At 51.5% G+C, this 23,451-nt stretch overlaps 1 protein-coding gene across 6 annotated transcripts in view; it reads left to right on the top strand.

The window, feature by feature from the left end:
• GRB10 (growth factor receptor bound protein 10) overlaps positions 1-23,451 on the top strand; it is a 185,221-nt gene that overhangs the window by 33,811 nt on the left and 127,959 nt on the right. The gene's annotated exons all lie outside the window — the stretch shown is intronic.

Here is a 23,451-nt window from a genome sequence, read left to right as displayed (position 1 = left end):
TTGAGCTGAGATCAGTAAGTGAGGGTCGCTGTAGGCAGGGGCCTGACGACGGATGCTTTCTTCTGGTGTTTCTGCACCTGTGTCCCCTTGCCTCCCCTCTGCTCCCTGCGCTGAGCTGGGTGACTTGAGAGATCTCGCCGGGCCTCCCCGGGCTCTGCAGACCACCCTCCACGCCCGCTGTGCCTCTCCCTCGCCTGCCCCCCTTTGGTGTTCCTCCAAGAAGCTGTTGTGTTTGGCGACGGGCCAGGACAGAATGGGGGGCGGCTCCTGCCTCAGGCTTTGTTTTCCGATGGAGCTTGGAGCTTGTGCGGGGTGCATCCCACCTTAGCGCTGGTAGTGGGGTGCCCGTAAATAATGAGCCTCTGGGGCAGGTGCTACACCTGGACCTTCCCTTCTGTCCCGGTCGGCTGGGTTGTGGGGTTCTTACCATGCTGTCCACGGGGCTGCGACGCTAGTTGGAGAACTGAGCCTGGAACAGTCTTCCAGCAAACGGGCCTGCTACAGCCTTTGGTCCCAGGGAGGACGGTGGGTGCTGGAGAGTGTATCAGTCAGCTCAGGCTGCCGTAACAAATACCTCAGGTAGGGCGGCTTGAACAGCACATGTGCATTTGGTCACAGCTCTGGAGGCCAGAAGTCTGAGAGTCTTAGGAAGCCTCCGTCTCTGGCGTGTAGATGAACGTCTTCTCGGTGCCAGCATGGTCTTCCTCCTGTGTGCCTCTGGGTTCTGCTTTCTTTTTCTTCTAAAGACATGAGTCCTCTTGGATTGAGGCCTACCCAAGACCCTAATTATCTTAATCACCTCCTTAAATTTTTTTTACAACATTCATTCAGTTTTGAGAGTCAGAGTGTGAGTGGTGGGGGAGGGGCAGAGAGAGAGAGGGAGACACAGAATCAGAAGCAGGCTCCAGGCTCCGAGCTGTCAGCACAGAGCCCAACACGGAGCTCGAACCCATGAGCCCTGAGATCATGAAGTGAGCTGAAGTCAGACGCTTAACCGACTGAGTCACCCCGGTGCCCCCTTAAGCACCTCTTTAAAGACCCTATCTCCAGATATGGCACATTCTGGGGTCAGTGTTCCAGCGGCACATTCTGGGGTCCGCGTTCCAGCATGGGAATGTTTGAGGTCAGCCCCTAACAGACAGGACCCTGGGCTGAGGAAGTCGGGTCCAGATTTCTTGGGGACAGAGGTGCTGGCCTTTCTCTCCCCATTTCCTACACTCACGTCCCTTCTCCTGTTCCGTGTTACCGCCTGTCATGACCCTGGACTCCCTTGGGTTTTCCTTGCCTGTCTATAGTGCAGAACAGGAGGGTTCTAATCCCTTCATTAATCGGGTTTATTCAGCAGATCCTTCCCGAGCATCAGCCTCACGTTAGATGCTGAGTAACATTTTAGAATCCTGTTCAGGTTCAAAAGGTGCACGCGTGGACATTTCGTGTTTCTTTCTCTCTGGATAGCGAACACGAAAGTTGATTTTTTTTTTTCTGGGGTGTGATCCCTCCCTGCCCCTCGCCAGCCAGTGAGCCCTCATGGAGACCATGTTCCCCACAAGGAGTCGGGCTTAGCTCTGGCCTCCCTGCTCCTGCCCCCGTCCCACCGAGCGAGGCTTGCTGCCCATGAACCGCGACATCGGACTTTTACCCCAGTCCTGGAGGAACACCACCACTGGTACAGACTGGTTTCTGTAAACCAGTGGGAGATGAAGAAAAGGGGCAGAAGCGTCCTATCTGGCTCTTCCTGGAGGCTGCAGAAATCAGCGTGGGGAACGAAATGATGGGAGAAGTAACCTCATCGTGGCCCCCATCCCATCCATGTCCCACACCCAGGGCACAGGTGCTTTGTCTTGCCTCTGTTTCCGCCTTCCTCGGCGAGCACATCGTGCCGGAAGCTCCGGCAGGCGTGGTACGGAAGGAAGGTACCTGGTGTCGTGGGTCGGGCTGATGCTCCCACGTGGCCGTGGGCATCCCTCGTGGCCCCTGTGCTCCCTTCCGCTGACCGGCTCCTTCATCCGTGCCTCGGGGTTGTTACGCGTCGTGCCGAGACTCCTTGAGGGTTGGGACTGGTTTTGTCCCTGGCAAGCTGATGGCAGCGTGGAAGGAACACACCTGGAAAAAGGCCCGAGGCGTCCCTGATCACGCTTGTCCCCACTTCTTTGATTGTCTGCTCAGCTTCCACCCCGTGTCCCGGTCTTACCTGTTACCATCAAAGCCGCCAGCCTCTGGATTCCGACAGCCCCATCAGGGACGTCTTGGCGTGGGCACGCAATGAAACGAAGCCTCGTTTCACAGTTCATCCTCCTGCCTGGGGCCTGAAATCTAGTTATCCGTGGCAGCTAAAGCGTGGGGGTCTGCTGACGTGGAAGGCACCGTGTGGGGCATGTCACGTCTACCCTCTGGGACTGGGCAGCTGGGTCTGGGGCTGTCCGTCCCCTGTTTGGATGAGTTTGCATGCCCAGCGAGGTCACTAGGTGTAGGGACTAAATGGTGGGTCCCCGAAGTTTGGTCCAGGGACGGCATGTCCAAAAACACTGTAGCCACAAAACCCTTTCTTGACCCGAACGCTGATGTGGTGACTTCTCGTGCGGCATGTGTGGGACCCATTGGGTGCTTGGGGGGCCTGGAGCCCGCTGGGTCTGGGGGATGGCTGGGCAGTAGACACGGGTGCCTTTGTGGTCAATGACAGTTCTCGCGATGGGCTTCTCCAGGGATGAGTCCGAGGTAGAAAGTCTTAGATTTTGTTTTTTGTATTTTTTTTAAATGCTTATTTATTTATTTGGGGGGGGAGAAGAGCGTGGGTGCAAGTGGGGGAGGGGCAGAGAGAGAGAGAGAATCCCAAGCAGGCTCTGCCCTGTCAGCGCAGAACTAGACGAGGGGCTCAAACTCACCAACGGTGAGATCATGACCTGAGCCGAAATCAAGAGTTGGACGTTTAACCGACTAAACCACCTGTGTGCCCTGAAGGTCTTAGATTTTTTAAAAACCAGTTTGTATTCTCTGTGGCCTCACACTGCACCCTTAGTCCTAGCCAGATGAGTCTAAAATGCACTTTCACGGGACACGGAGGGAGCCGGGGGGCGTGCAGGTGTGTGGGCTGCAGGCACAGGCCATTCCGCTGGGTGGTCTAGTGTGTGCATCTTCTCCAAGGCAGTGCTGACCCCACCAGGGACGGGGTGCGGCTCCTCCCATCCTCTATGATCCCCTGCGTTAAAGAGAACTAATTTGGCCCCACGTTAGGCTCCGCTAACTTGAACATGACCTATGACGTATTAGATAAAGCATTGCATTGGTTCTCATTTTCCTGACCTTTTTCTAGTCATTGATTAGTTCCAGAGAGCACAGTTTGGACTAGCTACTGTCCCAGGTGGGGCACTGGGGTCTGCAGTCTGGCCACAACCCTGCACACATGGAACATTCTGGTAGCAAGAGGTTCCCTTTAGAACTCATTTCTCAGGGGCACCTGGGTGGCTCAGTCGGTTAAGCGTCCACATCGGCTCAGGTCATGATCTCGCGCGCAGTTCATGAGTTCGAGCCCCGCGTTGGACTCTGTGCTGACAGCTCAGAGCTTGAGCCTGCTTCAGATTCTGTGTCTCCCTCTCTCTCTTACCCTCCCCCTGCTTACACTCTGTCTCTCGCTCTCTCTAAAAAACAAATATTAAGAATAAAATGAGCTCACTTCTCTTTGATCTGCAAGTCGGAGCCCCGTCCCCTGGGGGTTTGGGAAGATGCCATAACATGAAATAAGAGGGTCTGAGAGGGACCCAGTTAGTGGCTAACAGGGAAATTAATAAATCACAGGCTTTGGTTTGCAGGGTGGCTCTGACCTGGGCTCTGGATTTGGGTGGAGCCAGCATGGGAATCCCCATCCTGGAGGGGCGGGGTCGAAGGCTGTCAGTGAGGGTGGGGGGGATCATTTGGGCATTAGGGCCGCCCTCCCTCCCACCTTCACTGTCGATGCATCCCAAGAGCCCTGTTTATTTTGGGGTCTTAGGGGAAGGGAGGGAAAGATACAGATGGTCTTACCTGCCCGACTTCTTTTTTGTTGTTTTAATTGTTTTTAAAGTTTATTTATTTATTTTGAGAGAGAGAGAAACAGAGCACATGAGCCGGGGAGGGGCCTAAACAGAGAGAGAATTCTAATCAGGCTCTGTGCTGTCAGCCTGGAGCCCGACTCGGGGCTCGATCCCACGAACCGCAAGATCATGACCTGAGCCGAAATCAAGAGTCGGATGCTTAACCGACTGAAGCCCCCAGGCGCCCCTTACTGTCCTAGTCTTGATCCCACGGAGGCCTCTGAGCTTAGCCATCCTCTGACCCCAGGTTTTAGTTGCTTGTTTTGTTCTCGCAGTCGACTTGGGTCAGAGCGTTGCACCCCCAGACCCCGTGTCGGCGGCATCGCACCCTCTGTGGGGCCTCGCCTCCAGAGCGTGCTCTCTCCCGACAGCAGAGGTGGGCCTGCGCCCAGCGGTGCGGGCCCCTGGCCCCTCAACATACAGCAGGAGGGCGCCCCTCTGGGCCTTGGAGCCTTGGGATGGGGGGGAGTGATGGTGGTAGTTACGGCTGCGGTGGGTGTAACCTGTGTAGCAGGACAGGAGGTGGAAGCCATTTCTCTGCCCGTCTGTGCTGACCAGTCGCACCTCCCTGTTTACAGTATAATTTAAAACCACACCTCCTAAGAATCTAACTGTAAATGGAGTGACTTCTGTCTTCCTCTTTTCAAGAGCAGAGAGTCCCAGTTGTGCCACAGCTTGAGGCCAGCCAGCCAGGAAGGGAGTTTGGTTTTTTTTTGTTTTTTGTTTTTTGTTTATTTTGAGAGAGGGGTGGGGGACAGAGAGAGAGAGAGAGGGAGACAGAATCCCAAGCAGGGTCCGTGTTGTCAGCAAAGAGTCTTGACACAGGGCTCGAACTCACGAACCGTGAGATCATGACCTGAGCCGAAACCAAGAGTTGGATGCTTAACCGACTGAGCCTCCCAGGCCCCCACGAAGACAGACCTGGAAGGAACTGGCATGCACCTCGGCGTGTGTCCTCCTCTCTGGACTCCTGTCGTCTCCTGAGTTTTCTAATGGTGCCTGCTTCTCTCTTTCCGCTCTCCCGTTGCTCCCCTGTTGACTGTGTTTCTGCCATGTGCTCCCCACTGAAAGCATCCTCGCAGCCTCTTGGCAGACTTCTGTGTCCTCCCGTGGGGTGCCCGTATTGTTTTATTTCTGCCTCGTTTGGGGCGCTTGACCCAGTGTGCCCTGATGCTGGGGTTGCATGAACCTTCTCTCCTCCTTGTGCTGAGAAGCCAGGATCCTGTGGCTCGTCTCTTCCCCGCCCCCCCCGTCAGCTGGTGCATCTGATAAATATCTGATTGAGCTGTTTGCACTGTTGGGTCCAGATACGTTGGGGTCTTGGCACGTTATTCCCCGAGGGTGGAAGGAATCTAAAACTCACTAACATTGAAGGAAGCAAAATAATCTGTTTGCACCCAACTTGTAAGTCCCTTAGAGATGCAGGTCTCTAGCTCTCGTTTGTTTCAAGAATGTGTGCAATTGTCATGGAGGCATTTGTAGGATGGTCACATGGACACTCTTGCCCATTCCAGCCGGAGTCCTCACCGTGCTGGCATCCGTGGTCATCTCGTTCCAGGGCACCATTGACCTTGTTCTGGGAGTGACAGGTGATTTTCAGTTGTGCTCTGGACATCTCGGGTTTATGCTGTGAGAGTCGGGGGTCCCGTTGTAATCTCCTTAGCAGGTGGTTTCCCTGGTGGGGCGTCGCCACAGGACTGCGTGGGGCTGGGGGACTCATGCCAGCTGGGTCCGGCCAGCACCACCCAAGCTCGGCTCCTTGTCACAGCCTGGAAACTCACACCTTCCTGGAACACAGGCTCCTTGTGGCCACGTGCAGGGGAGACTCAGCTCCCCTGCACCCCCTTGGGGGTGTGGAGGGTGCACATGCACGGCCTCATTACCTGTCGGGGCTCATTCAGCTCCCACTGGACGCTGCTGGCACGGAAGGTGACAGTGAGGGGAAGAAACGCCAGCTGCCCACCTCTCCCTCATTACCTTCATGATGCCAAGAGGGATTGGAGGCCTTTGCATCATGTTAACATGTGCAGTATCGACAAGTTTCTGAGAACTTTGGGTATTTGAGTACTTAAGTGTAAGCTAACAGGCATTTAAAAAATTAAAAACAATTTTTTTTAATGTTTATTTACTTTTGAGAGAGAGAGAGAGCGAGTGTGCACAGGGGAGGGACAGAGAGAGGAGACACAATCCGAAGCAGGCTCCAGGCTCTGAACTGTCAGCACAGAGCCCGATGCGGGGCTCGAACTCAGGAATCGTGAGATCATCACCTGAGCTGAAGTCAGACGGTTAACCAACAGGCATTCCCCCCCTCCCCCCGCAAAAAAATTTTTTTAATGTTTATTTATTTCCAGAGAGAGAGAGAGAGAAAGAGAGAGAGGGAGACAGAGTCCCAAGCTGACAGCACAGAGCCTGATGCAGGGCTCAATCTCAGGATCCATGAGATCATGACATGAGCCAAAATCAATAGTCGATGCTTCACTGAGCCACACAGGCGCCCCAAAGGTAACAGGCATTATTCCTGGAAGCTCAGTGTTTTTTGAGCAGTGACAGCATCAAAATCAATTTGGACAATTGCAGGGGAAGAGCGTTTAACGCAGTATTGAAGGTAAGCCTCGGGGACCTCAACCAGGCTTTTGCTGTTCCACTATGGCGGGCGTAGAATGCTTGCTTTACTGCGTGTGCACTTCCTTCTAGGCTTGTGGGAAAGTGTGTTCCTCTTTCCATCCCCCTCTCTGGATGTGATCTCCTCCTGCCAAGGGCTCAGGCGTCTGTCTTGGGACGTTGCCGTGAGTCTACTGGTCGCGTGCGTCTTGGGCTGGGAGAGAGCAGGTGTACAACTGGTCGGGAGGACAGTGTTCAAGGCAAGTCGATGTGGATAAAGTGCCAAGGGCGCTGTCTCTGTCTTAAGATTGGGAGCCTCAGGCACATGGGTGGCACCTAGTTAATTCTTGCTTGGTCTGTAGCGTCAGGGGCAAACCATTGGGGGGGATGCTGTCAGCCTATCTTTATCTTATTTATTTCACTCACGTTTCCAATGGTGAAAGATGATTCCTGGACTTAACTTTCTTCTCAGACGGCCCAGACTGGTCTGGAAGGGCCTATCCTTTCGGTCACCAGTGAGTTATCTTGGGATATGGGGGTCAGCCTAGGCTGAAGGTAGGGCCTGGGTGACTCATCGTCTAAGGTAGCTAATGTCTTTCCTGTCCTGTTAAAGTGGTCAGCGTCGTTAGACTGGAACTCGTGTATCTTTGTGACATAAAAACATAACCCTTCTGGAATTGGCATTGGACGTGGCCGAACTTCACGGACACTGGGGACTAGTGGTAGGAAGCTAGGTTTTATAATTACTGTAGGTTTCTGCCGCTCTTGGGTATTTAGGCTGGTATACTTTGGCACTTCTAAATGTGTCAGCCCAAGGGTGACTCTTACCAGGCTCCACGTGTTTGCAGTCACGGAAGCTTCTGTTGAACGGGATTGCCCCGAGATGGACGCATGGATGGACAATGACAAGGAGACTTCCTGTGTGCGCCTGCTGTGGTTAAGAGAAAAAATGGAGACCTTCACGTGTGCACCTGCTGCGGTGGAAAAGAGAAAACGGAGATCTGCCTGTGTGCACCTGCTGGGGTAGAAAAGAGGAAGCCGAGACTTTCACGTGTGCACCTGCTGTACTAGAAAGAGAAAAGGGAGACCTTCACGTGTGCACCTGCTGCGGTAGAAAACAGAAAATGGAGACCTTCCTGTGTGCACCTGCTGTAGAGAAAGAGAAAAGGGGGACCTTCATGTGTGCACCTGCTACAGTAGAAAAGAGAAAAGAAGCAATGAGGAAATATCTTTCTTGCTCTTCAGTCCTTGTCCAGAGATGGTAGCTCATCAGCTTTCCAAGTGGCTTCACACGGGAACGCTAAGAGCAGCACGGATCACGCCGCTGCCTGTGGCCGTCTTAGAAGTTGTGCAGAGGACTCTGTGCCTTGGCGTGTGCCAGGGGGACTCGGTTCCTGAGGTAGCAGAGGGAGCCCCATTCAGGCTGCTTCCCCGTGGGGATCCCTGTGGCAGCTCCTATGTGTGATCCGTGGCTCAGACATTCCAACTGTCAAGAAATACATGTTCCCTGTTTCTTTCCGGGAGTAGGGGCAGCCTGGGGATGCTATTGCTGATGGAGTGGCTGGGCCAGCAGGCTGCTGCAGAATGTTCTGGGTCGAAGGGGGGGGGGTCATTTTTTCTGAGTTCACAGTCTCAATGAAAGGAAGATGGAAGGATGCAGTAACGTGTGATGGGATTTACGATAACAAGTACCCGCTGGTCGAATGCTCGATCTAAACATCCCCTGCCTTCAGAAGCAGCAGACCTGGGTCTTGAAGTTGGGCTGGGGGATGGAGAGAGGAGGGTGGCATTCTGGACATGCTCCTCTTTGTCCTGTCAGGGCTTCTTTTGACGAATCGCTTTGTAGACAAGCGAGTTGATATCTGAGGGTCCGGAGGGAGTGTGATGAATGTGGGGGCTCCACCCAGAGATTATCGCTTTCTTAGTTATTGTGACCAATGTTATTAGTTTTTATTAGTTATCGTCCGGGCCAGTGGGGGAACATGTTTCAAAAATGACAGATCCTGCCAATTACAAACTTCGGAAGAAAAACTCTTGGTGGTTTGTTATTTTTTGTTAAGTGTATTTATTTATTTTGAGTGGGGGTGGGGGGGAGAGGGAGGGGCAGAGCAAGAGGGAGAGAGAGAGAGAGAGTCCCAAGCATGTTGACAGCATAGAGCCTGAAGCAGGGCTCAAACTCATGAAACCCTGAGGGCATGACTTTGAGACAAAATCAAGAGCCGGATGTTCAACCAGGCCACCCAGGTGCCCCTTCGTGGTTCGTTATTGTGACTCCCATAGTGTAGGACTAGTGTGGCCAGAATAGATACAAATCTATTTTTTTTGAAAACAGAACAATTAAAAAAAATTTTTTTAATGTTTCTTTCTGAGATAGCCAGAGCATGAGTGGGGGAGGGGCAGAGAGAGAGGGAGACACAGCATCCGAAGCAGGCTCCAGGCTCCAAGCTGTCAGCACAGAGCCCGACGCGGGGCTCCAACTCCCAAACCGTGAGATCATGACCTGAGCCGAAGTCGGACGCTCCACCGACTGAGCCACCCAGGCGCCCCTTAAACAGAACAATTTTAAAATTCTGTTTTACTATTAGACGTTAAGGAATTTTCTTTTTTTTTTTTTTTTTTTTAATTTTTTTTTTTTCCACGTTTTTATTTATTTTTGGGACAGAGAGAGACAGAGCATGAACGGGGGAGGGGCAGAGAGAGAGGGAGACACAGAATCGGAAACAGGCTCCAGGCTCTGAGCCATCAGCCCCAGAGCCCGACGCGGGGCTCGAACTCACGGACCGCGAGATTGTGACCTGGCTGAAGTCGGACGCTCAACCGACTGCGCCACCCAGGCGCCCCAAGACGTTAAGGAATTTTCTGATAAAAATCCAAGTCGCATGGGAAAGAGATTAATGCGTTTGTAAACCTCTAGAACTGTGCCGTTTGAAGAATTTTTAGTGTCTTCTAGGTTGTAGAGATCCATTTTGACCCTTTATTTAGGTGAGAAAAGCAGAGTTTCTAAAAAATACGTATTTTCATTTAGCATGTCTTCCTGAAGTGAGAGTCAGGACTTCCCATGATGGTTGCGAAAGAAATGGCCTCAGTAGCTTTTTCCTTTTTGGGGGGTGGGTCCCGCCCTGTCCACGAGACCAGAGCTGTTTTCCCTCAAAGTCTATGTGGCCAGAACGGATAAGGTTATGTTTTTACCTGGACCAGCCTCCATCCCCAGAGGGCTCTGGTCCCGAGGCCCCAGTCCCGGCCACAACCTCAATGCACCTGTTGCCTAAACCTTGGGCTGTGGGCTCCTCATTTGCACATGGCCTCACGTGCTGGCCAGAAGGAGGGGGAGGAAGAGGAAAATGCAAGTCGACGCCCAGCAAGTGTCCAGCAATGGGCTCCTTCCCGTGGTCCCACCCTGAGCGTTTTCTGCTGCTTCTCCCGGCCTGGCTTGGGGGCTCCATCCTGCGTTGTTGAAGTATCTCGTGTCCCCTACATCTGTGCTTCCTCCCACCTCCTCGCTCCCCAGCTCCCCAGTTCCCACCACTGGCCCAGACTCGGCCCCCGCCATGGAGCCTTCCCTTTCTGGTGTGGCCTCGTTAATGTCAGTCTGTACCACACGTGGCCCCCAAGCAGTGATTTACAGTAGCGAGGTGCCTGCCCTCCTGCCTGGCCCCGGAGGCAGGCGTGTCCCCACTTGCCATCAGGGTCCTGCTGAGGGGCAGTGGGTGTCCAGGTGGGCCGTGTGGGTTTGTCCGGCGCCCCCCTCCTCGCCCCGCGGGTAACACGTGCCCACCTGCAGAGATAGGAGACACCCATCCTCCTGCGAGGTGTGTTCCTGCATTTAGCGCATCTCGTCCAGGCCAAACCCTTAAGAAGATACATTATCTTGCAGTAAAACCTTGGTTTTTGAGAGCATAATTCATTCCGGAAACACGCGTGTCATCCAAAGCGCTCGTATCTCAAAGCGCACTTCAAGGACCTGTAGCTCAGTTGTGATCACGTGACGTTCAGTGTCCCGTACGACTCGTATCGCAAGACATCGCTCGTTTATCAAGTTAAAATTTGCTAGAAACGTTTGCTCGTCTTGCGGAACCCTCGCAGGACAAGTTCCTCGCAATCCAAGATTTTACGGTATGATCCTCAGGGCTCGACTCTATCTACACTGGGGTGATTTTTAACTGGGGTAAATACAAGCTTTCCCTTAGAGGAGCGAGAAGCTGTGTAGGAGGGCAGCGGATAACGGATTGGTGGCGTGGACAGAAGAACCGCGAGGGAAGAGGAGTCAGGGGTCAGGAGCACCTGAGCCAGCAGCGGTCATGACCTCCGCCCGTGTCAGGCAGCCGCATCTCACTCCCACCTGGCGGGTGAGGAGGGACCCTGCGACCATCTGTGGGCCACGGGATAGTGGGCGCGGGGCCTGAACCCGGCCTTGGCTCCGCTCCGGCCTGGCTCTTAATCCTGACGAGGATGCAACAATCAGAACCGACGGCCGGAGCCTGTTCTGACCTTCCTTTCAAGTTCACAGGAGCGGGAAGGACCTCCTGGTAAAATAGACGGGATTTACGTGCCGCCAAATGGTTTTCTTTTCCTCCAGTTCAACTATGCGGCTTCCCGTAGTGACGCAGCGTGTAGCCAGATGAAGCACCTTCCAGACGTGGTTTGACCTGCTCTGTGGCCCGTTCTTCTTCTCGCCCCTCTATCCTCCCCGTCCGCCCCCAGTGCCCTCCTCCCTCCCCTGTGTCTCTGCCTGTCAGAGTCTGGAGGGGATCCAGCAGCTGTTTTGAGGACCAGAGTCCCTGGCAGCGTGGGATCCGAGGGCAGAGCAGTGCAGGCGGGGGCTTGATTTTAAGAGGACCACCCCGGCTTCTCTGCCGGGAGGTCTGTAGTCGAGCAGCTGGGTACGGGGACCGAGCGCTCGGACCACACTTGGTCGGGGGTGGCAGTTAGGGTCTGCCTCCGGGGGGCGGCAGGCGTGTGGGGGAGAGAGCGGGCTGGGCTCACATATGATGCAGTGTCTCTGCCTGAGCCAATGGGCGGAGGGCGTTTGCGTGTGCTGATTGGGAGAAGCAGTGGGGGCCTTTAAGGGTGGACACTTGGTTCAGAGAGGCCGGGGGGCGGGGGAGGAGCGGGCAGGAGTCGGGTGTGTGCTTGGTGGGAGTTGGGGGCTGGGTCCTGGAAAAGACACAAGGTGATAGTTACAGGGACAGAGAGAAAGGAGCTTCACGCCGGAGGGAGGGGGTCTGAGAACTGGGTAACGGCTCCCAGTATTTAGAGGTCTCAGCGTCCGGGTTCACTGCTGTGGAGACCAAGCAGGAGCACGCGAGCGAGGTGGTGTCCTGGCGTCCTGGGAGGTGTTCATGGGCCCTGAGTTCAACGGGTGGCCATGCCAGGTGCCGGAGGCCTGGAGCCTGGATCCTGGATGAATGCGGGTTCAGGAGTGCGGGGACAGGGCCGGCCGGGTGGATTCGGGGAGCGGAGAGAACAGGTAGTTGTAGAAGACGTGATGCGTTGTGAGTATTTTCCCGTATAATTTCGTAGCCGCGTTGGAGCGGAATCGAATTAGAAACCCACGCACCTCGCGTGACACGTGCACACGGACGTGGTGTTCATGGACTTACGCACATTGGCATCCTTGTGATGGATGGACACATAGAGCGTTCAGATCGTTTCCGGCTTCACTGGAAAAAAGACGTACCCTTGTGTCCAGCTAACGTAGGTTCGGATCAGTAAGAAGGTTGGAGGGCGGAGATCCTTGGGGCTGGGGGTAACTTGTGCCTTATTTCCCCGCCTTGCCCTCTGCCCGGATATTGCCTGTCACCTGGACGGTTCTTTAAGGTATGGGTGCTAGTTAGGTGGGCTAGTTAGGTGGGGGGGAGGGGGGGCTGGGGCCAGGAGTTTGAAAGAATGACTTGTGACATGAGAGCAGCGTTGAGAACCACACTTCTGTTGGGATGGCCAAGGGGTACACTGAGGATGGGCGGGGGAGGCAGAGGGCAGGGCCCGGGACAAGCTCTTGCTGGCAGGTGGGTTCAGTGGGCATGTGGGGTGCTTGGTAGGCAGCAGAGAGGCAGGGACCGTGTGGCGGTGGGACAAGAGGAGGGAAGGGACAGACGTTGTGCAGGCGGACTGAGTGGCTGTGGGGCGGGAGACTCACCCTGTTAAGTCCGGTGTCCGGGGCGGATGTTCCGGGACGGGCACTCAGGTTTCGGCGGGTTGGGACCTGTGCGACGGGGGTGTCTCTGGGCCGTGGGGTTTCCAGACGGAGCTCGGGGCAGCGAATTTGGAATCTGTCTCATTGAGGTTTGCAGACAGACAGTACAGCTGCGGGAGGAGCAATGGACAGAAACCTTTCCCGCCCCGTGTTCTTCCTAGTGCAAGAAATAGTCATGGTAGGGATGATGGAGCCCCTGGGGACACCAAGGTAGACGAGCTGGGGTGCAGGGATCGCGGGGTGACGGGGGCCTGGGCCCAGGGAAGCCGGTGGGGAGGGCCCGCAGTCCTCGGAATATGAGAAAAGACGTTGACTTCACTATGTGGCTTGTCGCCTCCCCAGAGGGATCTGGTGTCTTTCCGTTGGTGGTGAGTTACTCAGGTCGTGCCAGAGGACAGAATGTTGCGATTATTCATCAGGAGGGTCTTTATGTTTCCTTTTTTGGTTTTAAAGTTTATTTTTACTTATTTATTTTGAGAGAGAGCATGAGCAGGGGAGGAGCAGAGAGAGAGAGAGACAGACAGACAGACAGAGAATGAATCCCAAGCAGGCTCCGCACCATCAGCACAGAGCCCGACACGGGGCTCGAACTCAGGAACCGTGAGATCATGACCTGAGCCGAAGTCGGATGCTTAACCGACTGGGCCCCCCAGGCGCCCTGGAAAGCAAGTTTTTTTTTTAATTTTTTTTTAACGTTTATTTATTTTTGAGACAGAGAGAGACAGAGCATGAGAGGGGGAGGGGCAGAGAGAGAGGGAGACACAGAATCAGAAGCAGGCTCCAGGCTCTGAGCTGTCAGCACAGAGCCCAGCGCGGGGCTCAAACTCACAAACCGTGAGTGAGATCATGACCTGAGCCAAAGTCGGACGCTTAACCAACTGGGTCCCCCAGGCGCTCTGGAAAACAAGTTCTTTTAAAAGGACCCCAAGTTTAGGTGTATGTGTAAATAACCCACATTTTAAATTTAAAACGAACGACGGTTTCTCCTCTCCCCCTGGTGTCTCCCTGGTCACACAAGGTCGATGCCCTCCTCTGCAGGAGATCCTTCCTTTGCTCCGGCTCCCAGGCCTGCCGCCTGTGCCTGGTCCCATGGGCTTCACTTGACCCCGAGGTCCATCCAGGTTGTCCCTCGTATCCGAGCGCACGTCCCCATCTGTGAAGGGCGGACGGCCCCCTTATGGGTGTCAGGGTTGTCTGGGGCTCTGTGCAAATGTGGCTTCCCTCTCGCCATCTGCTCAGGGAGTATCCCACCACTTCTGGGGAGGCGGCGCGTGGCATTCTCACCGACCCCCTCGTTTCACGATCCGGAGGACACTGTTGTTTTCCGTGGTAATGCATTTCTGACGGAAGTCGGGAGGCCGCTGGGCCTGTGCATCGTCTCAGCTGTTCTCTGTGGCTCGTTTGTTTCTTGACTTTTCTAGCGATGCGTCCGAGTCCATGGGGTCAGTCCTTACGGGAGCCTTCAGGAACTGGATTAGGAGCCCCATCCCGGACTCAGCATACGATTGCACCCCTGTGCGTTAACCACGGCGGAGGGAGGTCCGGCTCTCAGGCCCGGTGCCCATGGGCTGGGGCTGCTGGAAACAGAGGGTCAGTGTCCACCGTCGGCCTCTCCTGGCATGTGTGGACCGGACCCCGTTCCTGGGCACTCCGCATCTGGTCTCTGGATTGGGGCAGAGAGGATCTCAGGGACTGATCACACAGTTGGCTGGCACGGGTGACCAGAGGCAAGCCTCTTCTGCTCGGGCTCCTGGTCTGTCCGGTGGGGACAGAAGTAGTGTCTCCACGTGGCTTGTTCAAGGATTCGAGCTTGTGTTCGGTCAGGATGCTGAACAAAGCACTTGGGTGGAAGGCACTGTGGGCTCTTGAATAGAATATTCCAAACAAGTCTCTTACCAAAGGCTGAGAATATGAAGCCCAAGGTCCTTCTCCCACGTACGGTCACGTCCAGACCTCGTTGCGGTGATGAAGCCATCTCTTCTGCCGGGCGTCAAGATGGGTCCTGGCCTGCCGCGTCTCCCGCTTTCACCCTTCGATCGGTGTTCTAGAGTGGTTCTGTTTCCATGGGAAAAAGGGGTAGATTCATAAAAGGCAGAGGACGTACCAGCTACAGCTTCCAGCCGGGGATCTGGCCCTTAGGATTCGGGTGGAGCATTTTGAGGAACTGATGATATGGTTTACCCCCCAGCTTCCAGAAAGCGAACTGGGAGTCTTCGAGGCTTTATTGCAGTCTTTTCCCAGTTCTGTTCCCCTTGCACACGTCATAAAAAAGGATTAACAATGTAAACCAAAGAGAGGAGAGTAGCGGTTCTCAGCTTTGGAAACACTGGGGAGCTTAAAACCACACCTGTGTCCCCAGGATTTTATTTTTGCTGGTCTGGGGTGCAGCCCAGGCACCCGAGGTGCCCTGTGGTTGGGGCTTGGCCAGAGACACGGAGCCCCCTGGGACTCACTCCCAGTTTCTGATTTAGTGGATCATCGTCTGGGCTGCAGTATTGCAGGTGCCCAGGTGGTGCCTGGGGACCACAGTTTAACAACCATGGGACTGTGGGCGTGTACTTCTGGACTGACCTTTGTTACCTCCTCTGTCCCTTCCCATCACTGGCCCCAGGACCTTGACCACTGCACTCCGTTTCACGCCTGTCAACCGCGGGAATGATACTAGGGTGAGTGTGTGTGTGTGCGTGTGTTTGAACACAGACGTAACTATCCCTGCCCAGCCCACTACGTGGTCTCAGCAAGCACTTGAGAAATCCTGTCTTTTTCTTTTTTCTTTTTTTTCTGTCTTGACAAATGGAAATAATTGACAGTAAGAACATCTAAGTCCATGGCTTTCTTTATATGTTGGGGCGAAGGTGGGAGGAGTACAGGCTTCCGTCCTTTTTATCTCCAGAGTTTTCTACCCTAAGGATCTTTTTTTAAGATTGTTCTGATTTTTGGCGTACATTTTAAATAAAAGTTCTAATTTCATTAAAGTCTCCAAATTTCTTTTTTCTAATTATTTTTAAATGTTTATTTTTGAGAGAGTGAGAGAGAGCACAAGCAGGGGAGGGGCAGAGAGAGAGGGAGACACAGAATCCGAAGCAGGCTCCAGGCTCCGAGCTGTCAGCACAGAGCCCGACGTGGGGCTCGAACCCACGGACCGTGAGATCATGACCGGAGCCGAAGTCGGATGTTCAATCGGCTGAGCCACCCAGGCGCCCCGTCCAAATTTCTTTTTTTTTAAGTTTTTTAGTTTGTTTATTTTGAGAGGGAGAGAGAAAGAGAGCAGGGCAGAGGCAGAGAGAGAGAGAGGGGAAGAGAGAATCCCAAGCAGGCTCCGTGCTGTCAGTGCAGAGCCCCTCTTGGGGCTCGAGCTCACGAACCACGAGATCATGACCCCAGCCGAGATCAAGAGTTGGACGCTTAACCAACTGAGTCACCCAGGCACCCCCCAAATTTTTTTCTTTATTAATGTCTATAAAATTACCACAATTAAAAAAAATACCATATTCTTTTGCTTTTGTTCTGTGCGTGGAGTTCTTGTTTTTCACGTAAATTTCTTATCGAAGTATTCTGTCCATTCATTTAAGATTCTAATATGTGGATGTTTTCTTGTTTGGAGGAGAAAGGCTGAGCACTGTTGTTCGTCACGAACATGCCCTCTGCTGTCCGCAGTACATTAGCGTGTCTTTGCTCTGCACTTTGCTGGCCCTGTCCCCTCTCTCGTCACTTTGTGTCCTGTTCTTGCGTCTCTGCCCCTCCCTTCCTGGCCCTCTTCTCACAGCATTTCTGTTTCAGTGTGCCTTGAGTATGTTTCTTTTTTTTACATTGGAATACTTCGGATCTTATTTTGAAACGAAGGGAATCGGGTTGTTGACACCCATCTTCTGAATAAATTGTGAATGCTACCTTCGTCACCTGGTTTCTGTTTTCCCTTTGATGTTTGAAGTATTCTTAGTTTCTTCTAATGCCTTTATTATGAGTTAGAAGGTGAATGTGCTGTTTTCAGCTCTGTAAGCGATGACCTTAATATATCCTGAATGTTGGTCCTGGTAAAGAGCAGGGTCCCCGGCTTTTATGGGAGGTATCGCTTTCTTTTTAAAAAGTCCCGCAGTGATTTACTTATTCATTTATTTGAGTTTATTCTTAAGAGCGACAGCACAGGCGGGTGAGGAGTTAGAGAGAGGGGGAGGGAGAGAGAGAATCCCAAGCAGGCTCCTTGCCAGCACAGAGCCCAGAGTGGGGCTCGAACCCACGAACCGTGACATCATGACCTGAGCCTAAATCAAGAGTCGGTCGCTTAACCGACCGAGCCACCCAGGCACCCCCCTCCCCCATCCCCCCCCCTCGTGATTTATTTTAAGACTTGCAGCTTCTGTTTTTCAATTTTATTTTCATTTATTTACTTGCTTTTACTTCCAAATCAAATGTTCTTATTTAGCCTGCGCGTCGGCAGTTACGCTGGTTGGTCTGGTTGGAGCCCCCCCGGGTGTGCTGTCCTCGGCGGAGCAGGAAACAAGACCAAGTTCTTGATCAAGAAGGCATTTAGTCGCTCTCCGGCTGTGGCCGTGGGGCAGGGCCGCAGGGCGACGAGCTGGCACTGGGCTGTGCGGAGTGTCAGGAGCCGAGGGCCACCAGGCTGTCGCCTGAGTGTCCTGAGGAGGAGGCAGTGAGGAGAAAGTAGGAAACAGGCATGCCGGAGGGAACAAAGTAAGTCTCGGCTTCCCCAGCAGGGTGAAATGCACATGTTAGATTTCTGGTCAAGTGAAGATGGAAAGAGTCCCCCAGTGTGTGCTGTCCTCGGTGGAGCAGGGAAGCCACCCTGCAGGTGACTTCAGGGGTCTTGGAGGCGGCTGGTTGCGTTCTCGTAAGAGTAGGTCAGAGGAGGAGACGCGCTCGGGAGCTCAGGTGTTTGCCACGTCCAGGACGGACCAGGAAGGCAGGGGAGGGGTGCGGGCAGGGGGAGGGGGCCGGTGGGCAGCAGGTGCGTGCCACAGAAGGCGGTGAGCTTTCAGGCGAGAGGCGCCACGTACACACTTGAATCTGAACCTGTCTTCACATTGTGGGTCGAATCCCATCGCCGCAGCTGACATCAAGGTCACGTGTGTTCAGTAAGGAAAACAGAGCAGAGGAGGAAATCAGAGCGGATCGCGTGGATCCTGAGTCCGCGCTGAGCACTCTGCCAGGTGATAAGAGCCGGGTGTACATGAGATGCCGGGTCCCTCGCTGCGCCTGCCAGCATCACAGTTGACATTTGTAGCATATGGGGTCCCCGCTATGGGAAGGGTTGACAGACACTTGAAATCGGCCACGAGCGTAATTCCCAGTAGGTTGTGATGAGAAAGGCATAGGTATGCCTGCCGGTCTCCAGAGATTCAGTGAGAAACTCAGAAAAAGCGGTTTGGGGTGCAACATTTAAAATCTTAGGATGGTCTTGTCATCGTCATTTAGCAGAAGTTGCCCTCAAAATGGAAAGAAAATAAACATGAAACAAGAAGAACAAAGGCATGTTCAAGTCCAGCTGCTGGACCCAGAAGTGTAAATATTGACGTTGTTGAGAAAAATGTTGACTCTAGCATCAGCAGACTTTGGCTCTGCTTGAACTATTTTTCTGAACTGTCGTCTAATAAGGAAGAAAGTTCAGGCTTCGTGGTGAAGATTATTTAAACTTTTATCACAAGTTCAAAACCCCGTTAAAATGGATAGACTCCAATACATTATTTATAATGGGATTCTGGCAAAGGACAGATTCATAATTAAAAGGACATATGGAATCCACACAGCGAGATGAACGTAGCAGTAAGCCTCTTTAATTGAAGGAAGACGGGACAGCAGTCACGGGTACAATTTCTTCGTCATTCTACAACGGTTAGAATGCCGTTTATTGTTACAGAAAGCTCTAGTAGCAACCAGCTTAGGAGGCTTTTCCTCAGTATCTGTACAAAGCACATCGTTTTGATAAGTCAGCTGATGATTTACATGTGGAGCTCGTGAGGCGCCTCGGGGGCTCAGCGGATTAAGTGTCCGACTTCGGCTCAGGTCATGATCTCACCGTTCGTGGGTTCGAGCCCCACGTTGGGCTCTGTGCTGACAGCCCGGAGCCTGCTTGGGATTCTTTGTCTCCCTCTCTCTCCGCCCCTCCCCTGCTCATGCTCTGTCTCTCTCAAAAATAAATCCACGTAAGAAAATAATAAATGTGGAACTCTTTACAAAGTGGCACGGTGTGTCATCGAGCCTGTATTGTTGTAGGACGTTTAGAAGTGAAGTTTTTTGCTCAGGAGCAGGATGAGGGTTTCAGTCTCCACGAGAGCACAGATCACGACCGTGGTCCCAGTCTTTGTCAGGTACCGGTGGCAAGATGGATTTTACCAAGGGCTTGCGGTGGGGGTTTCGTTTCGCCTGCCAGACAGCTGGGTGATGTAGAGTCACAGAGCAGAGAGGGCATTGCTGGTCAAGAGAGACCAAAACGGACAAGTCTTAACCAATTCCAAGTGGTAAAACTGGTGTGACCAGGAAGCATGTTGGAAATTAAAAAGAGAGGCGCCTGGCTGGCTCAAGTCGGTTAAGCGTCCGACTTCGGCTCAGGTCATGATCTCGCGGTTTGTGAGTTTGAGCCCCGCGTCGGGCTCTGTGCTGACATCTCAGAGCCTAGAGCCTGCTTCGGATTCTGTGTCTCCCTCTCTTTCTGCCCCTCCCCCACTTATGCGCACGCTCTCTCTCTCTCTCTCTCTCTCTCTCTCTGTCTCAAAGATAAACGTGAAAAAAGATTTTTTAAAAAGTTTGTACAGAAGTGATATTTGCAAGCCTTGCTTTATCTACTTCAAGTTTTAACATCCTAAGAAATTCTGCAGAATCTCATGTTTACATTTAAAAAAAAATTAGCAAAAGTTTTAAATTTTATTAAAGGAAGCTCATTGGACAGCCATCTTTTCTATGTTTCAAAAAAGCAGATAGGGGCACCTGGGTGGCACAGTCAGTTAATCATCCAACTCTTGATCTTGGCTCAGATCATGATATGACAGTTCGTGAGATCAAGCCCCACATTGGGCTCTGCACTTATGTTTTAGAGCCTGCTTAGGATTCTGTTTCTGCTCTCTCTCTCTCAATAAATAAATAAACTTAAAAAATAAAATAAAAAAGAGGATAAAACATATAAAACATAAATTTCCTATTTTAGGCCCTCCTAAGTGTGCAATTCAGTGGAATTACTTACATTCACAACGTTGTCTAACCGCCATGGCTGTCTATTTCTAGAACTTTTTCATCATCACAGACAGAAATTCTGTACCCATTAACTCTCCCTTCTCCTGAGCCCCTGCTCACTTCTACATTTTGTTTGTAGACGGCCTCGTGGAAGCAAGATCCGACAACATTTGTCCTTTGTCAACTGACTTAGTTCACTTAGCATAACTTCTTCAAGGCTCAGCCTGGTGTAGCGTGTATCAAACTTGCGTTCCTTTTCAAGGCTGTATAATATTCTGTCGTATGGATATGCTGCCTTTTGCTTATCCATTCATCTGTTGATGGACACTTGGGTTGTTTACACTCTTTCGCTATTGTAACAATGCTGCTCTGAACACAGGTGAACAAGTACTTGTTTGAGTCCTTGCTTTTGCTTCTTTTGGGGCTTATGCCTAAAAATAGAATTTCTGGACACATCTTAATTCTCCATTTGATTTTTTTGAAGAGTTGTTATACTGTTTTCCACAGAGGCTGTGCCGTTTTGTATTCTTACCGGCAGCAGAGAAGGGTTTCACTTTCTCCACATCCTCGCCAATGCTTATTCTCTGTGGTATCTCACCATGGTTTGATTTACATTTCTCTAATGACTAGTGATGTTGAGTGTCTTTTGATGTGTTCATTGGTCATTTTTATATCTTCCCTGGAGAAATGTCTAGTCAAGGCCATTTTTAAAATTGGTGGCCTGTTTCCTCACTGTTGAGTTGTAGGTGTTCTTTATATATGCTGGATATTAATCCCTTATCAAATAAATGATTTGCAACTATTTTGTCCTTTTTTATGGGTTTTTGCCATCTCTTGATCGTATCCTTGGTACAAATGGTTTTAATTTTGATGAAGTCTGATTTGTCTTTTCTTGTTGCTGATGCATTTGGTGTCCTAACTGGAAGTCTGTGTCAAATCCAACATCATGAAGACTTTTTCTTATGCTTTCTTGTGAGAGTTTTACAGTTTTAACTCCTAGGTTTAGGTCTTTGATCCATTTGAATAAATGTTCATTGATAGTGTAAGAAAGGAGTTCAACCTCATCCTTTTGCATGTGGATATCCAGTTTTTCCAAAACTGCTTGTTGAAGAGGCTGTCCTTTCCCCATTGAATGGCCCTGACACCTTTGTTGAAAATCAGCCTGCCATCATACGTGAGGGTTTTTTTCTGTGGGCTCTGTTGTATTCCATTGGTCTGTCCATCTGCCCTTTAGCCATTTCACACTGTCTTTATCACCAAAGCTTTGTAGTCAGTTTTGAAATCGGGAAATGTGAGTCTTCCAACCTTGTTCTTCCTTTTCAAGATTTTTTTTTTTTTTTTTGGCTGTTTGGGGTCCTTTGAGGGTCTATATGAATTTTAGAAAGGTTTTATCGATTTCTGCAAAAAAATGCCAGTGGGAATTTGTGAGGGATGGCACTGACTCTGTAGATTGCTTTGGGTATTGTCATCATCTTAAAACTGTTAAATATTCCCAGCTATGAACACAGGATGTTTTCCATATTTATATTTCCTTTATAGTCTTAGAGCGACGTTTGTAATATTTAGTACACAAGTGTTTTGCCTCATTAGGAAAATATATTCCTAGTTGTTATTCTCAATGCTGTTTCAAATGGATTTGTTTTCTTCATTTCTTTTTCAGATTTTTTTGTTGTTGGAGTATAGAAACATAACTAGTTTTAGTGTCTTATCTTATATTCTGTAACTTTGATGCATTTGTTAACTCTAATTATGTCTGCATCTTAGTAATTTTTAGGGTTTTCTATGGATAAGATCGTGTCGTCTGTGAACAGAGATTGTATTTAGTTCCTTTCCAATTTGGATGCCTTTTTATTTCTTTTTCTTTCTGTATTGCTCTAGCTAGAACTTCCAATGCTATGTTGAGTAGAAGATGCAAAAACTCACATCCTCACCTTGTTTCTGATCTTAAGGGAAAAGCTTTCTATCTTTCACCGTTAAATCCAATGAGAGCTCTGGGTTTGATACATTTTATTAGAGACTCGAGTTACTCTGATCTTCTTACTGTATCAAACTATAGTGTTCTTATCCCAAAGGGAGCTACTCAGCAGGACTTACGGGATGTCTATTATTCTGACTGAGAAGCAATCTCATTTGGTAAATGCTTTCAAAGGTCGTATTTAGGTGATAACATTGGCATATGTATGTGATATTTCTGGCACTCCAACACCCATTAAATTTGAAGCTTCGGGGGAAAGTTACGTGTCTCCACGTGTTGAACATGTCCAAGAGTTCCGGAGGCAAACAAGGCTGGGCAGGGCACGGAGTGAGCTGGAAGGAATGTGGGGAGCAGTGGCAGAAGGGGGCATGGGGCAACAGGGCAGTCATTAGCACAGGTGCTGAGAGGGTCCTTAAGGGGCCAGAAGGGTGTTAACCCCTCCCCAAGGCCCGCAGGGATGTGGGCGAAGGGGAGAAAAATAGCCTGCTCAGGGAAAGGAGGCTGCGGGCTGAAGAAGGTGGAGGGTGTGTTTGGAGAAGGGCCGGGGGCTGGGAGGTTGACCAGGCAGAGTCATCAGACTCAGATGGGCACTGGGGAGGCCTACAGGAGACACCACGTGTGGTCCTGGGATCTGGCCGTGGTTGGCTGGGGTGTATACGTCAGGGTTCTCCTGAGACACCGAACACGTGTGTGTACGTACAAAGAGATCTATTTTAAGGAATTGGCTGACGTGATTGTTGGGGACTGAGAAGTCTGAAATCCCTGGGCCAGGCTGGCAGTCTGGAAACTCAGGAGTTTGCTGCAGTCTTGAGGTCAGATCCCTTCTTTGTGAAATCTCAGTCTTTGCTCTTAAGGCCCTCAGCTGATTGCACGAGGCCCACCTCTTGTAGGGAGGGTAATCCCCTTTGCCTAAAAGTCCAGTGATTGCAGATGTCAACCACTTCCCCAGAGTACTTTCAGAATAGCAGCTAGGTTGGTGTTGGGATTAAACGGCTGGATGCTGGACACACGGACGCATGAGACTTGCTACCATAGGCCCAGGTTGACTTATGGGCCAGACAGGTTTCCAGGCTTGGGGGCTACTGGCCTTGCCCAAGGCTGGAGAGAGGTGACCAGCCACAGCCGTGCCCATGCAGTAGAGTGGCAAGTTACCGCATGGGGCACTCCCGCCATCTTGTTAGGGCTTCCATTGCCCCTACCCTCTTCCCTTCAGCCTAGCAGCCTCTTACAGGTCATTCTCTGGTTTCTGTGCAGATGGATTAAAGGATCCTAAACACTTAGTGAAAACATAATTGCCTGGTAGTGGATGTTATAGATTTAGGGCACTTCTGTTCCTTTTAGCTGAGATAGCAATTTAATAGCGTTTTCCTATCTTGGGTCTGTATTAGTTTTTCAGGACCGACCGCCTTAACAGAATTGTACAGACTGGG

This window comes from Leopardus geoffroyi, chromosome A2, assembly GCF_018350155.1.
Source record: "Leopardus geoffroyi isolate Oge1 chromosome A2, O.geoffroyi_Oge1_pat1.0, whole genome shotgun sequence".
In the NCBI taxonomy this organism is placed as follows: Eukaryota; Metazoa; Chordata; class Mammalia; order Carnivora; family Felidae; genus Leopardus; species Leopardus geoffroyi.
The sequence above is the reverse complement of the archived record's forward strand: the minus strand, read 5'-3'. Positions and strand labels throughout refer to the sequence as shown.